A 14612-nucleotide genomic window follows, 5' to 3' on the forward strand; every position below is an offset into this window, starting at 1 on the left:
ATTCACATTGATATCTCTATGTAATTTTCATTTAATAACATCAATGCTTTCATCTGATACGTCTTGAGTTGGATCTTTGCATACATGTGAGCTGATGAGTATTTTATTGCAGACAGTTTGGGTTATCATATAATTGGCGAACTTAACTGCTATCAGGTTATTAAAAAAAAAAAACTTTATATGTTCTGTGTAGATCAATGTGACGTTATTGATTGATTCCGAAAACATGATTAACATTTTTTTCATAATGAGTTAGTAAGACTTATAATAATAAACACTTAAATGGCAAGTGATTTTAAAGATGAAAGCAATATTAAAATTGGAGGAGTGGACTGTTATCATGTTGTTTTTTTTTTACACTTTATCTGTGCATTGAAGCTTATTGTGACATTTGTAAAACAGTAGAGCTGAAAAAAAACATGCGTGTTTAACTATAGATGTACCCATTGTATCAGTTGGAAATAAGAAATAACGTTGATTGTGGCAGTTGAAGCACATAAAAATCCCTCAGATACCTAATTAATGTAGATATGAGCTTCCGGAAATTAAAGGGTGGTACAAACCGAATAAATCTAAAATCGTCTATTCTTTATTCGTACCACGTGCTTTTTGATTAACAGTTATTGACACGTGCTGAAAACTACAAGATCTTCGCTCGACTACGTTCATTTGGAATACGAGGTAAAAAGGACTCTCTAGATTAAACACACTTTCTCGATAACTGAAAATGAACAGACATCAATATGTCAAATAACCCCTCAAGGGACCTCACTCACAAAATGAATTTAGGTTGTAGCAGCTCCTGTGATAAAAACGCAAAATACATGCTTACAAAATATTTATTCTGGTTATTTTAAAAACTTTTAACAAATATTACCTTTGAGAAGTAGAAAAGACTTATTTCTACAAACAAACCTGTCCGAGCCCTGTATGTTTCGTTCATATACATGTAGTAAATACGCATGCGTAATAGTAAAGAAGGCGGAACCCCGTACCACTTTGCGATTAATATATTTGTGAGTTACTATTATAATTATTAATCTTAATGAAAGAATTAGATTGATTTCATTAGGAAATTTGTAATTTTCTGAAAGCTTATTCATTTAGGAGAAATACAAAATATCAAACCCGACGGGGAAATTTTTGTCATGTCGGTATTCAATAAGATGCACCGTACTGTCTCTTTAGATAATTTTGAAACTGTCGTCACACAGTGAAGGTTCACTTGCCTTCTAAAACAGTCTAAATAGCCAATCGTTGAAATAATGATAGCAAAAATATTTTTTTGGGCGTTTCTTATAATTTAGATTAAAAATAAAAGGATATAAAAATATTGAACATAGGGGAACATAATGCGGTTTCTTATTTTAAAAATGAATGGCTTATATCGTAAAAATTTGATTTCTAACCAAGTATTGACCCATACGTGAACAAAACCATCCAAAAGATTTAACCGGGGAGTAAAGAATGTAAAACATTTTAATAATTTAAGTATCAAATTTCATAGCATAGATTTTCCTTTGTATTCTATACTTTTCGTTTAAATAGTCAAATAATTATATTTTTGTACTGTATATTTTCCCCCATTTATAAGTCAATATTTTCATTGTAAAATTTGTCTTTAATATTGTATAATTATGGGTATTCATTGACTTAAGGTCAAGATCTAGTAAATGATTCCAGACTGTCTTTATGGTCTTAGAACCATTATGACGTCATAATTGATTTGATGAATCTTTTCCCGTATTTTACAGCTTTAAAGGAATTATGTAGCAAATAAAACAATATTCTGACATTCTTTATTTAATCACGTGAAATGTAATCCCAGTACCTTTATTCAATTTGACATCATTTTGAAGAGGAGGCTAAGAGCTTGTTATTGCCGTTTTTGGAGAGACTGTAGGCATTTTTGATATATTTCATTGGTGAAAAAAAGACAAAAAAAGAGATTTGTTACTTTTATCCTTCATATTTCATAGAAAATGGTTGTTTAAAACATGATTTTTCATTGTGTTTACTAAAAATTTAAGCCCCGGTACACCATATGAAACAAAGATATTATTATGAAGCACCATTAAAAGAATTTATATCTTGAATTTCATAAACCTGTAGGCACCTTTCATTTACTAGATCTTGACCTTAAACGCAATTTATGTACTGGTTGCAATTCTCGCTATCTTCCATATCAACAGGAAACATAAAATTAAAATTTCATTGTAAAAAAATCATAGCATGTTATTCTAATTCTACAGGTATCAACTCAATCAGATTTCCATAAAAGTATAAAATACATGTACTAGCACAACCATGAGTGGCCGGGCAATCGTTACTTTTTATCATAATTTGATGAATCATCGTTTATAAAGTCATTTTGATCCATTCAAATTGTTTGCAAAAAACAGCATGTTCAATATATGATAATGCTTAACCACTTACCTACTTCGAAACAAATCAAAGTAAACAATTCCTTAGATGTAAGATAAATGACCAAAAAAATGTACATTCAAATGTGAGATTTAAACATACAAATATAAATTATGCAATGCTAATTTAAAAACAAAAGTTTTCAAAGCAATCAAATTAAAAGATACAAATATACAGTTATACAAAACAAATGAAATTATTCACAGTACAAATAGAAACTTAACAACAGAAATTAATTGAGTTTGACTGGTCAAGGAGGAGATTGAGTGCTGTGTCATTTCAAAATGGCGATTGAAAGTTTATTTTTTTCTATTTTTTTTTTCGGGGGGGGGGGGGGGGGGCTTCATTTTTGTCTTTGCTTTTAAAATGCAAAAAATGTAACATTATTCCGATGTAGGGAATAGTTTTTTTTTCATTCGAAACATTTAAGAGATTTTGATACTTTGCAATTTCATTAATTTGGTAATAGAATTAAAAAGTTTACTCATTTTGTACTAACTGAAATGCAAAAAAAAAAAAAAAAAAGAAAAAGAAATACTTACGTATATAGGTTCAGGGTTAAAATTTTCGTTAAAATTTGCTTTTAACGTGATTTTGATGCATTGCAATTTCATTAATGTGGTGATTATACTTTAAAGTAAATACTTACATAAATAAGTCCAGGCTTAAAGTTTTCGTTAAAACATGCTAAAAACGTGCTTAAAAGTAAATAATATGAATAATGGTAAAAACGTTGGGAATGCAAAATATTATTTTACATATGAAAACAAGTTCAGATTAACATTTATTGTTTCTATGTCGAACTCTAGCAGCAGTTGTAAGGCATGCATGTACAATTTAACCTTATGCCTTCTCGTAAGATCTTAAGCTATACGTAGCGGTATTTTCGTTATAGTGTTCATTCAATTTGATCAAATATTTTGGGTTGAAGAAACAAAACATCCTCTGCAAAATGTATCTCGGTTCCTTAAACCGCCATACGTAAAGAATCGGATTGACTGCACTGTTTAAAACCATTAAACTGGCAGTCAGGTTGTGAACAAGTATTCCAGAGCTTTTGGAGTAGTCCAAAATTGGAAAAGTTAGCGTAATGATGAACGGAGTAAACATGGCCAGGAAGGTCCCGGTGATGACAGAGAGCTTTAAAACCACCTGTGATTGGTTGTTTGGTGTTTGACCGCCGGCAGAGTTTACATCAAAAATCTTTTTCATACGATGTTTGAGGTAAAACAGAAGGTACCCATACATTATTAAATTCGATAAGATAAAAAACAAAACCAAGGATTTCCCTAAGTTGTTTACGATATTTTTTTCTAGTCTGTACATAAAACTGCACTGGACTCCCAAGGGTCCATTGAAGTTGAAGAACATCAAGTAAGTTATAAGCAAACTTGCACACCACATGAAAAAGCACAATTTCACAACGAGGCGTTTGGTGATGTAAGTATAATACCTCATTGCAAACCAAAACACAAAACAACGGTCCAAATTGAACATAGTGATCGTTAATAGAGAAGTATTAACGAACAGAAACGAGAAGTACTTCTTGAATTCACAATTGTCCTCGCCATATCTCAAAAGATGTAGAGGCATGCTTAACATGACCCCCGTCATGAAATCAGTCACAGCCAAATTAATAGACAGGAGTCGGATCTGAAAATTAAGTCGGGTACAACGGTACATAATGACAATAGCGATGACATTTTCGATGACTAACATACATCCAATCGGAATAAGCACAGCGTCAGTAATCAAAGGTTGTGGAATATTTGTAGCGTTTGTGGTAAAGTTCTGTGTTGAAGACATCTTTTATCCTGAAGGAAGCTAGTCCTACACGTAATTATATCTTATATATACTGAATCAGGGACAATAAGTATTTTTAAAATGGATACCATTTCAATGCACTGTCATGATAACGAACAAGATGAAAACACTTCAATAAGATGTATTGACCAGTATTAATTCAAACATGAAGGCAAACTGTTAGGTGGGCGGTCTTTTCTGTTTATGATAAAGCTTAATATAAACACACCATTATCTATTACTGTAGGAGTGTGATATTTATCAATAACATTTCATGCATAACAAAATGACTAACAAACACCCAATAGGAATAATCACAGCGTCAGTAATCAGAGGTTGTGGAACATTTGTAGCGTTTGTGGTAATGTTCTGTGTTGAAGACATGTGTTTCGAATGAAGATCTTCACATATATAACTAATAAATATACTTAATCAGGGACATTAAAAAATCCAATTATGGATATCATTTTCATGCATTTCTATTACTTTATTGACCAGTATTAATTTCAACATAAAGGCAAACTGTTATGTGAGCTATCTTTTCTGTTTATGATGAAAGGTCATTATAAAAACACAATAATTTATCAGATGATGATATAAAGATATATATCAATGATCATTCATGTATTAGCTACAGTAGCGGTAAATATTAGCATATCTAGCTCTATCGTCACTTCATTGGTACTAAAGTCTGTATTGGACATATACAAGACATCTGGGGCTAGTTTCATAAAGGGTCGTACGTCCCGGCTTAGCGCTGCGCCGGTGTTAATACGGGACTAGTTCGAATATATGCGTTTCAATATACAGCGCATCTGAAATATATATATATATATATATATATATATATATATATATATATATATATATATATATATATATATATATATATATATATATATATATATATATATATATATATATATATAATGAATTTAATGCGATTTAATGGATTGTCACATTCAGATACTGAGAAAGAACGATTTACATTCTGAATTCTGGACTTTGAATGCCAAGGGAGTTTCTTCGGAAATTAATGTGCACACGGAGTTTCTCCCGAATAAATATGAGAGAGAGAGAGAGAGAGAGAGAGAGAGAGAGAGAGAGAGAGATTATAATTTATATAAAAAGTACCCTAATTTTGATTTTATGTGTTGAATTTTATAAACGTACATTATATTTTTTCTAAACCATTTTTTTTCTACAACATTTACCATGAACAAATTTACATCACATTTAGTATTATCTTTACCTTTTGAAAATCTTTCATTAAAATTGCTTCCCGAGAAATAAAAAGCTCATATTGTTTTGTAATTTGTATATGAACAGTATATTTTTATAACATACGATGTATGTACCTGTAGATGCATTAATATTGAATGCAAATAATACTGAAAATCGAAGCCGATTAAACTCACTGATACTAATGCACAATCATAAACTCAATTTCTGATTCTCTATTTAAAGTGAAGATATGTTATTGATACATGGTTTTTAACTACAAGAATGATGACACATTATAGAGTTTAGAAAAGTCTGCAATTCAAACTGATTTGATAAATACAAATTATTATTTCTAAATACTGGGTACAGAAAGTGTAACATATCATATTACATGTACATGTATAAAGTACATTATATCGCGCTAAAATACAAAACATCGTGAAATGATTGAAAACGAAAATGCATTAATTTTGTTTTATAACCCCTAAAATTCATTTCAATTGAAAGCGCAATGACAAAGAGCGACAAAGGTCAGAAAATTGGATGTAAACATCAATATGACAACTTGTAAATTTACACCGACCCAGTAAATTCAAAATTTTCAATATGATAAAAGTAATAATAATATATATTTTGGACTACCCTATTACTTAAAATGATATATTGATAATTCTATTGAGCAAATTACACAAGTCATTTACTTCAACCAAAATAATACCGAGTAAGCCCGCTTTAAATTAAACATTATACATGTATTATACGGATAATTCATTTAAGATTTTCATGTGTTTTTGTCTCAAAATGATACTCCTTGCGCTGGTATTCCAGAAAACCATATACACTTCACAGTTTTTGACAGTTGTTTGGTTTCCGTTTAATGTTTTATCTATTTGTATAATCAATTTAATATTATGTGTTTTTTGTCCGGTAAATTGTTGAAGGAAATGGAATATTATTTAAAAATTTTAACCTTTGTGTGAAACAAGAATTTATCAAATCTTAAATATTTTTAAATTAAAATTATTATAATTGCTAGTTCCTCTAAAATTGATCATATTTTCACATGCTACATAAACCTAATATAACAGAGTAATAGAAACAATTTTATGCATGTGCAGTGCTGCGTTGTCAAGGACTTATGATTAAGTTATAGTCTAAAGTTTACGCCTCTAGTTACGGCGCTTTATGAAACGCAAAATACGCCCGACTAAGTTTCGGTGTAAGTCCTCGGACTAGACTAAAGTTAGGCCAAAATTTTGTCATCTTTATGAATCGAGCCCCATACTAAGATTCAAATAAGCGCTTGATCATCATATTATATAATTGATTGCTGATTGGGTAGAGCACATAGAACGAAGTTGATGGTTGAATGCTTTCCTTTAAAGGTATTTAGTTGGCACTGATTTCTTTTACATCTATAAAGCATATATAAAGCTATTTTGCAAAAATTGTCATAATATCAGGCTTGGAGAAAAATTGATTGGACTTGATGATCATTTTAATTTGTGGTGAAGGAGGCTAGAAGACCAACTTTGCCATCAAATCTTATACTTTAAAAGCTATAAAATTAATTTTGTAAAGAAATTCCAAATACTTTTAATATGATGTTTCAAAGAAACTGATATAACCTTATTTACTGTTCGAGGATAATCATATTAACATTAAAAGAAGATTAAAGGCCTTGATTTATATATTGAGTTTAAATTGATTTTAGGAGATGATTTTAATCAAATTTAATATGCAGTTACTATAGTAAAATGGTAAAACGGAAGTGAAATTGTGTTTGCACTTAAGTACAAATCATCATCGGTGACAAAACTTAATGCTTGAAAATAATCGATTCATTTGATGTAATGTATTCAGATGCACTGTTTTTTTTTCTTCGGAAAACGTATCTGCGAATATCTTGAATATAGTCAGATTTTAAAATTTAGATAGTTTTGTAGTTGTAGTTACAATAAAAGGTAATAATTATAAGAACAAAGGCTTTGAGATGTATGAAGTCAAGAATTCTTTAATTTTAAAAACATCTAATATGATAATTAACTAAATCGGTTAATTAATAAACATTTAAAGAGACACTAGATTGGTATCCACAAATACATGATTGTTCAGTTCACTTTTTATCAACTTTAAGACGTACAGCTTATCAGTACATTAGATATTAACAATATACACGTATAGGTAGGTTAAGTAGACATTAGACAAGGTTCTGCAATAAGGACACATCTGAATTGCATGAAAAGGTTCAAATTAAAGCAGCCAGAATAATAACAGAGCTCAGAGTTAAATCTTCTAAAGGTATCTTATATTATGAACTTGGTTGGGAAACCCTACAATCTCGAAGAGATATACATAAACTTCCATTCTACAAATAGATAAACGGTTAAGGAACATTAAACTTGTTAGATTTTTTACTAAACATGCTTATAATCATAGGTCTAAAAGGAAAATTTTACTGTCTGCCACTATGTTGGATAGCTTTTTATTACAACAACTTTATTTCGTGTACAATTATGGAATATTCTTGATGCAGAAATTAAAAAATGTATCAACATAATCCATTTTAAGTCAAAACTTAAAAGAAAAAATATACCCAAAGCTTGTAAACACTACAGTTTTGGCAAAAGGAAAGAAAATATTATTTCATGTCAATTACGGGTTAAAACTATGAATTTAAAGTTTACTTACTTTGGGGTTTTTTGATTGAAGAGAGTTCATGTTCATACTGTGAATTTGAATCCAAAGGAGATATGCATTTTGTGTCCAAGAAACACTCAACAAAGAGATCAACTTTTTAAGCAACTTGATGACATCAGTGTGCCTTTTCGTATTAACTATTTTCTCTACGGTAGTTCTGACTTTTCATACAACTTAAATTGTGATTTTTTATGTATAGAATTATATAAGAGCTTTTAAGCGTTTTGGCTTTCTTATGATTCATAGCTTTAACTTATTCAGTTATTATAATAATATTTTTAGCTAATTATAAGAACTCTTTTTTACCTACTTTTTTTTTCAAATGGACTGAGTCATGGAACTCCATTCTTATGTTCGTATGTCTGTGAGTATGAATGGGGTGGTGTAAGTGTAAATGTAGGTGTGAATGTATGAAGCATATATGGTAACTAACAATTAATCTTACAATTTATGTATGGAAAAACTCAAGATAATCAATTATCCATATTAAGGTGGAAGGCTACATCGTCACAACATGTCTGACTTCCGTTCGAAACGCCATTGTGTTCCGGATTGATAACATTATGTCGTGGTACAAAATAGCTATACACCGTTTAATTGAACTCTTCTAACTAAGGAGATAAGATAGGAAATCACCAAAACGCTTAGAAAATATGTCAATTTTCTTCCTGTTTAAAGCTTTTAACTAACATTGATTATCAGCTGTTTTGTACGGAAAACGTGGAATCTAAATAATATACAGTTTCCCTGCTCTGCTGCTATATTGGCAATACATTTTTGTCATGTCATCTGCAACAGACGATCATACATATGTGACGGATTATCGATATAGGTAAGCAGATGTCAAATTTTCATTTAAACTATATATGTATGATGAATATAAAACGAAAGTACCGTAGTACGATCTCTTGAATTGATTCTAACTTTCCAAATTAAAAAAAAACATTTGCAGTAAAAGACTTTCATTGAAACTTTGACATTAAACTAATGTATTTTGATTAACATAAATACAGCTAGGTAGCAATAGCAGTGGAAGCCCGGATTTGCAAGCCAAATGAGGGAAAGACAGAAGTCTGAAAAGGAGCATGTTTTTCATTTCCACACATGCATGTGTATCACTATGGACATCTAATGTATGTATTAATATGCGTATGGTTGTTGTTTATAATTGCTATTGTATATAAAAAAAGTAAAAGGCAATTTATAATATAATTAACTACTTATATTTTGTTTTAAAGAGTTAAATATATATAATGCATTCATCAAAAGTATAATTTTTCAGCTTCAAACATTATCAGAAGCACTACTAATCTTATATCTACATATTTAGCATAGACTTGTTCCTTTTTTAATTTTTCTTCGTGATTTTTCTTAATAAAAAAATTGATCCCAAGATATTTGAGACCATGTAAAATAAAGAAAGACAACTCTTAAACAGGATCTTTCATACCAAGATTTTTGCAATAATTAAGTATTTCCTTTAATTTTTCAATTTCATTCAATTTCTTTTCTTCATCCCATTGACCGACGAATATTGTTTATATTTTCAGGCTTTTGTGGGATTTTGTCCAGCAGTTTGCCTTAAAAGAATTTTTTTATATTTTAGTTTCATATTTATGTGGATTCCAATAAAAATCATACAAACTTTATTCATGATTTTTTTATTTTTCATTTCTAAACTTAATAACATTTCACTTTCATAAGAATTTTAAAACAGAAATGTTTAAAATTTTGATAAATAAGGGGTTATCTGGAACCAGATTGATATTTTAAAAATTCTCTAGAAAATAGTGTACTGTATTTTGAGGTCTATTATTGTTGAATACTGTGCCTAGTATTGGTAACAAATGCATGCAACAAAAATCTCCTACACTTATTTGGTGTAGAGATCCACCTTAATACTATACTTTATAGATTATTTATTCTAACCACTGCTTGACTTTGTATTTTGGAGAGAGTTTACATGGGCATAGCCTGTTGCCCAATCCTTTTGAATTATCCATAAAATATGTTTAATTAATTAAGTACTCAAGTGTCCGTTAGTTAGAACCATTGTTGAATAAGAATGACCTTGAAACACAAGATTTGCTTTAAAAATCGTACAAGACATTCCTTTTCGCTGTTCATCGTCGATCACTAATTACTGTAGTGAACAAATATCAAAGGAATTTCATTTTGGACCTCATGAGACTACTTGATACATTTAAATATATGAAAACAAAAACGTGCTCTGAAAATACAAGATCAGTATCACATTCTAAAGAACTTAGAAATAAAAAAATCACACTAGACCAAAATCACTAAAAAATCATCGTCATTCATTACAGCTTATAGAACTATCTCTATGAGACATTTGAAGACATATATTGTGACACGTCCGATTGGAATAATCACAGCGTCAGTAACAAAAGGTTTTCGACTATTTGTAGCATTTATCTCAAAATTTTGCGTGAAAGACAATTTCTCCCTTGAAAGAACTACTACACCTTTATAACATAAGTAGTGAATTAGGAACAATTTTTATTCAATAATAGATGATGCAACTTTATTGGTCATTTTAGTGATAAAGAGCTAATGAAACACTGAACACCTGTCTTAGATGTATTTTATTATGAGAAAGCTGCAAAGATTGCCCCTTTTCGATTTGTGACAACATTCGACGCACTTATATAATGACGAATAATTATTAGATGGTATTTATTGATATTTATTGATGCATTAGGAAAATATAATTATTTGACAATCCGAAACTACTGAGCTTAATATAAGAAATCAATTAATGTGGTGGATATGAGTATTTTACGTCTTAAATACTTTATAAAATATGATCAGACAGTTTTCTTTCCCAGCAGACATCAAACTATTTGTCAGTGATATTAGATCATTATTATGTCCTAGTACATGTACATTTATTTAGGATAATACAATCAATTTATATAATCAGTTTACTTTATGAACCTTAACACGTACATGTATTCACAGACAGCATTATATGCGGAAACTGACAGATTATACAGGACGCTTTAAGCTTCCATGAAAAAAAATAACAGAATACTATAGCAAAATTGAATGAGTAATAATGAATGTTAGTTATGAATGTTAGTTATAACTAATAATGAATATTAGTTATGTACAAAATGGTTGTTTAAAATAACCCCAGCAGCTCGTATTTGAAGTTTACACAGTTTGTTAAAATCGGTTCTGTTCTGATATATCCCTAAATATAGATACAGTAATATAAAATGTAAAAAAATGTATTAAAAATTGTCAACTTTTGTTTATACAATTAATATGAACATAGTCTACCCAGCATACATATTTTACTTACAGGCTTTCCTCTATCAAAGTAAACATCAAAGAGTTTTGAACACGACACATTTTCAATGACAATACTGTATAAAAAAATCTTTACAATTTTTAAGCCTTTATTTTTTTTAATTAAAAAAACAACAATGTATAATTTTCTTTTTCGTAAGACTGATTGTAAACTTAGTTTTTATCATCCATTCTTAAGATTTGTTCAGATCTCTATGTAATATATATTTAGTAATATGAATACATTTATCTGAAAAATCTTTAGTGGTATTCCTTGCATACAAGTAAGCTGATGAATACTGTCGACAGTATGGTTAATCATTATTTAAAAGGATGAAATAAAGGTCAAATCTTCATACATAAGTACACCATTGAAATTTTAATTTTCTGTTAAGTCCACACCACCTTATACACTGTGTATTTGTCATGTAAGATTTTAACCAGTTAGTAACTGTTGTATTGTTGTATATTCAAAATAATAGTTTTGCAGTAATACTTGGTAGTTGACTATATCAAACATTTTGCTTTAAAGGGCAGTTTTGCATGAGTGCTGAGGTCGAATCTCAGGAATAAAAGAGCAAACAACACCAATTATGATTAATTATGAACAGTTGAATAAACAATGGAGATAACAAAAAAAAATTATGAGCATTTAACACTTGTCTTATTCGCTGAGGTTTATTTCGCCAATTAAATTTCAATCTGTTCATACGCTTGCAAATTTGCACTCACAATTGTGTTTTATCAAACTGATTAAAACTAGTTTTAGAGTAGAGAAGTATTAGAAAGTAGACTGAAATGGCAAAAAAAAATAAATAAATCAAAAAAGACGATGTTTGTTTATTGAATAAAGCGGAGGTTTTAAAAAGCCATTCATGGATCAACAACATGCGCTCTTGCTAGACCGTAAGACTTGTAATCAATACAAATTTACATATCACGGCACATTAGCTTTTAAATAATCTACGTTATTTCATCAGTTAGTGCCAAAATATTGAATAAGAGCCTGGTTGAACAGCTCAAAATAACAATGGCGATGACAATTTCGATGACTAACAAACAAAATGTGAAATCTAGAAAGACGGGAGGTCTGCCCCCCTACCCCCGGAAAATATCAAATTTATTTCATGGACGTAGAACTATTAATGAAAAAATACCCTCATTCCTTCCAGAATAAAATTAACCCTTGAACCACTTTCTGTCTTGAAAGAAATACACATGTATCTGGCTCCGTGCGTGGCCATATAATTGCAATAAGAATAGAGTGAGCGTCGGTTCCCAAAGGCTTCAATAATTGCTATACAGTATTTGCAATTAACAATAACCTGATGTAAAACGTAAAATTACATAACTTAGATGTGTGGATATTAATTCATATGTTAATGCAAACTGTTGTGTGCGATACCTTTTCAGTTTGTGAAAACAAGTAATTATTTGACACAGTATTATTTATAACACATTAAACAATAATCCTTGATAAATAATCAAAAATAGCTGACTCAGGTGTATAGATATTAATTCATATACTAAAACAAACTGTTAGATGCGATACATTTTTTGTTTTTGATAACAAGTAATTATTTGACACAGTATTATTTATAGCATATTTGCCAACAATATATATTTGATATATGATAAATATAGTTTTTCATAAAAAATATCAGTTCGACGCACGTAACTTAAGGTCAAGATCTAGTAAATGAAAGGTGCCTACAGGTTCATAAAATTTAAGATATAAATTCTTTAAATAATGCTTTATAACAATAGCTTTGGTTGATAGGGTGTACTGGGGCTAAAACGTTTGGTTAACACAATGAAAAATCATGTTTTAAACTGTTATTTTCAATGAAATATGAAGGAATTGGGTAACAAATTTCGGAGTTTTGTCCATTTTTGACTAATGAAATATATCTAGAATGCATACAGTCTCCCCAAAAATGAAATTAAACAAGCTCTAGACCTCCTTTTTAAAATAATGTCAAATTGAATACCAGGTATCAGGATTACTTTTCCCGTGATTTAACATAGAACGTCAAGAAATTATTTAATTTTCTACGTAATTCCTTTAAAGCCGTAAAGTACGGGAAAAGATTTTTCATATCAATTATGACGTCATATTGGTTCTAGCAGTATTTCGTCTTATCTATATAATTATATGAATGAAAGTTTACATGGTATTCAAATTTAGATATTTCAGTCTCTATACGAATTACAATTGATTTCTTAAAGAAACAATTAAAATACTACGTGGATATATTAAATATAGATTGATTACTTAAAACTTGATTAAAACACGCTCTCACTAAACATCTATCCATACCGGCAGATATAACTTTAATTATTGTTGTTTATCATTTTCATCTTTTAATTAGATTTTTTTCAGATTGAATATCGTAATCTTTACTATATTCGATATTATAGAAGGCAGAAAATTATTTTTGTACATAGCACAATCCTTTACAGTATTTTTTTTTCTTTTTTTTTTTTTTTTTTATTTGCAATTTTTTGTAATTACATTTTTCACATTCATACATACACAAACACACCACAGATTATAAGTAATTATACTATAAAGTTGATACAATCAGGAAAAAAAAACTATATGACTTCTGCTCTAGATCTTGTATATATTAAACATTACAGAAAAGATTTTTCCATTCAGACCATATTGTATTATGTTTGTAAAAAGAAGAATTTCTAATTGCAAGACAACTTTCAATTTCATATCTATAAAGTGAATAACACATTAGTCCAGCAATGTTTGGGGTTTTTTTATTACAAAGACATTGAAAAATATACTGTTTGGTAAATAAAATTAGAAAGTTAATGACTAAAGGAGTATATATGGTTTGAGCCTAAAATGGCCCCCTAAAATGAACATTGACATTTTACTGTAATTCTTTGTTTTATTTGTACAAAAATACATTTGAAGTTTTTTCATTTTGATTTTAGTGCCCACAATTTAAAAGTATGACATCACAAAGTTTACCTTTTCCCGCCATTTTCTCATTTTTAGCATAAAATGGCTTGTTTTGAAGCAGTTTTTCTTTAAGGAAACATTGAGCGACTGCTTGAACAAACAAAATATTTTCACCAAAGATGTATTTTTCCAATACTTATAAGTGACAAAAAGTTTGTTCTTGTT

General features: G+C 29.4%; 1 long non-coding RNA gene across 1 annotated transcript; it reads left to right on the plus strand.

Moving 5' to 3' along the window:
• Nucleotides 1-8646: 8646 nt before the first annotated feature.
• Nucleotides 8647-9801, plus strand: LOC128156640 (uncharacterized). Its single transcript, XR_008239740.1, has 3 exons — nucleotides 8647-8984; nucleotides 9166-9285; nucleotides 9703-9801. It is a non-coding gene; the product is annotated as an uncharacterized LOC128156640 (long non-coding RNA).
• The last annotated feature ends 4811 nt before the right edge of the window (nucleotides 9802-14612 follow it).

The sequence above is a fragment of the Crassostrea angulata genome, chromosome 7 (genome assembly GCF_025612915.1).
Source record: "Crassostrea angulata isolate pt1a10 chromosome 7, ASM2561291v2, whole genome shotgun sequence".
Classification (NCBI taxonomy): Eukaryota; Metazoa; Mollusca; class Bivalvia; order Ostreida; family Ostreidae; genus Magallana; species Magallana angulata.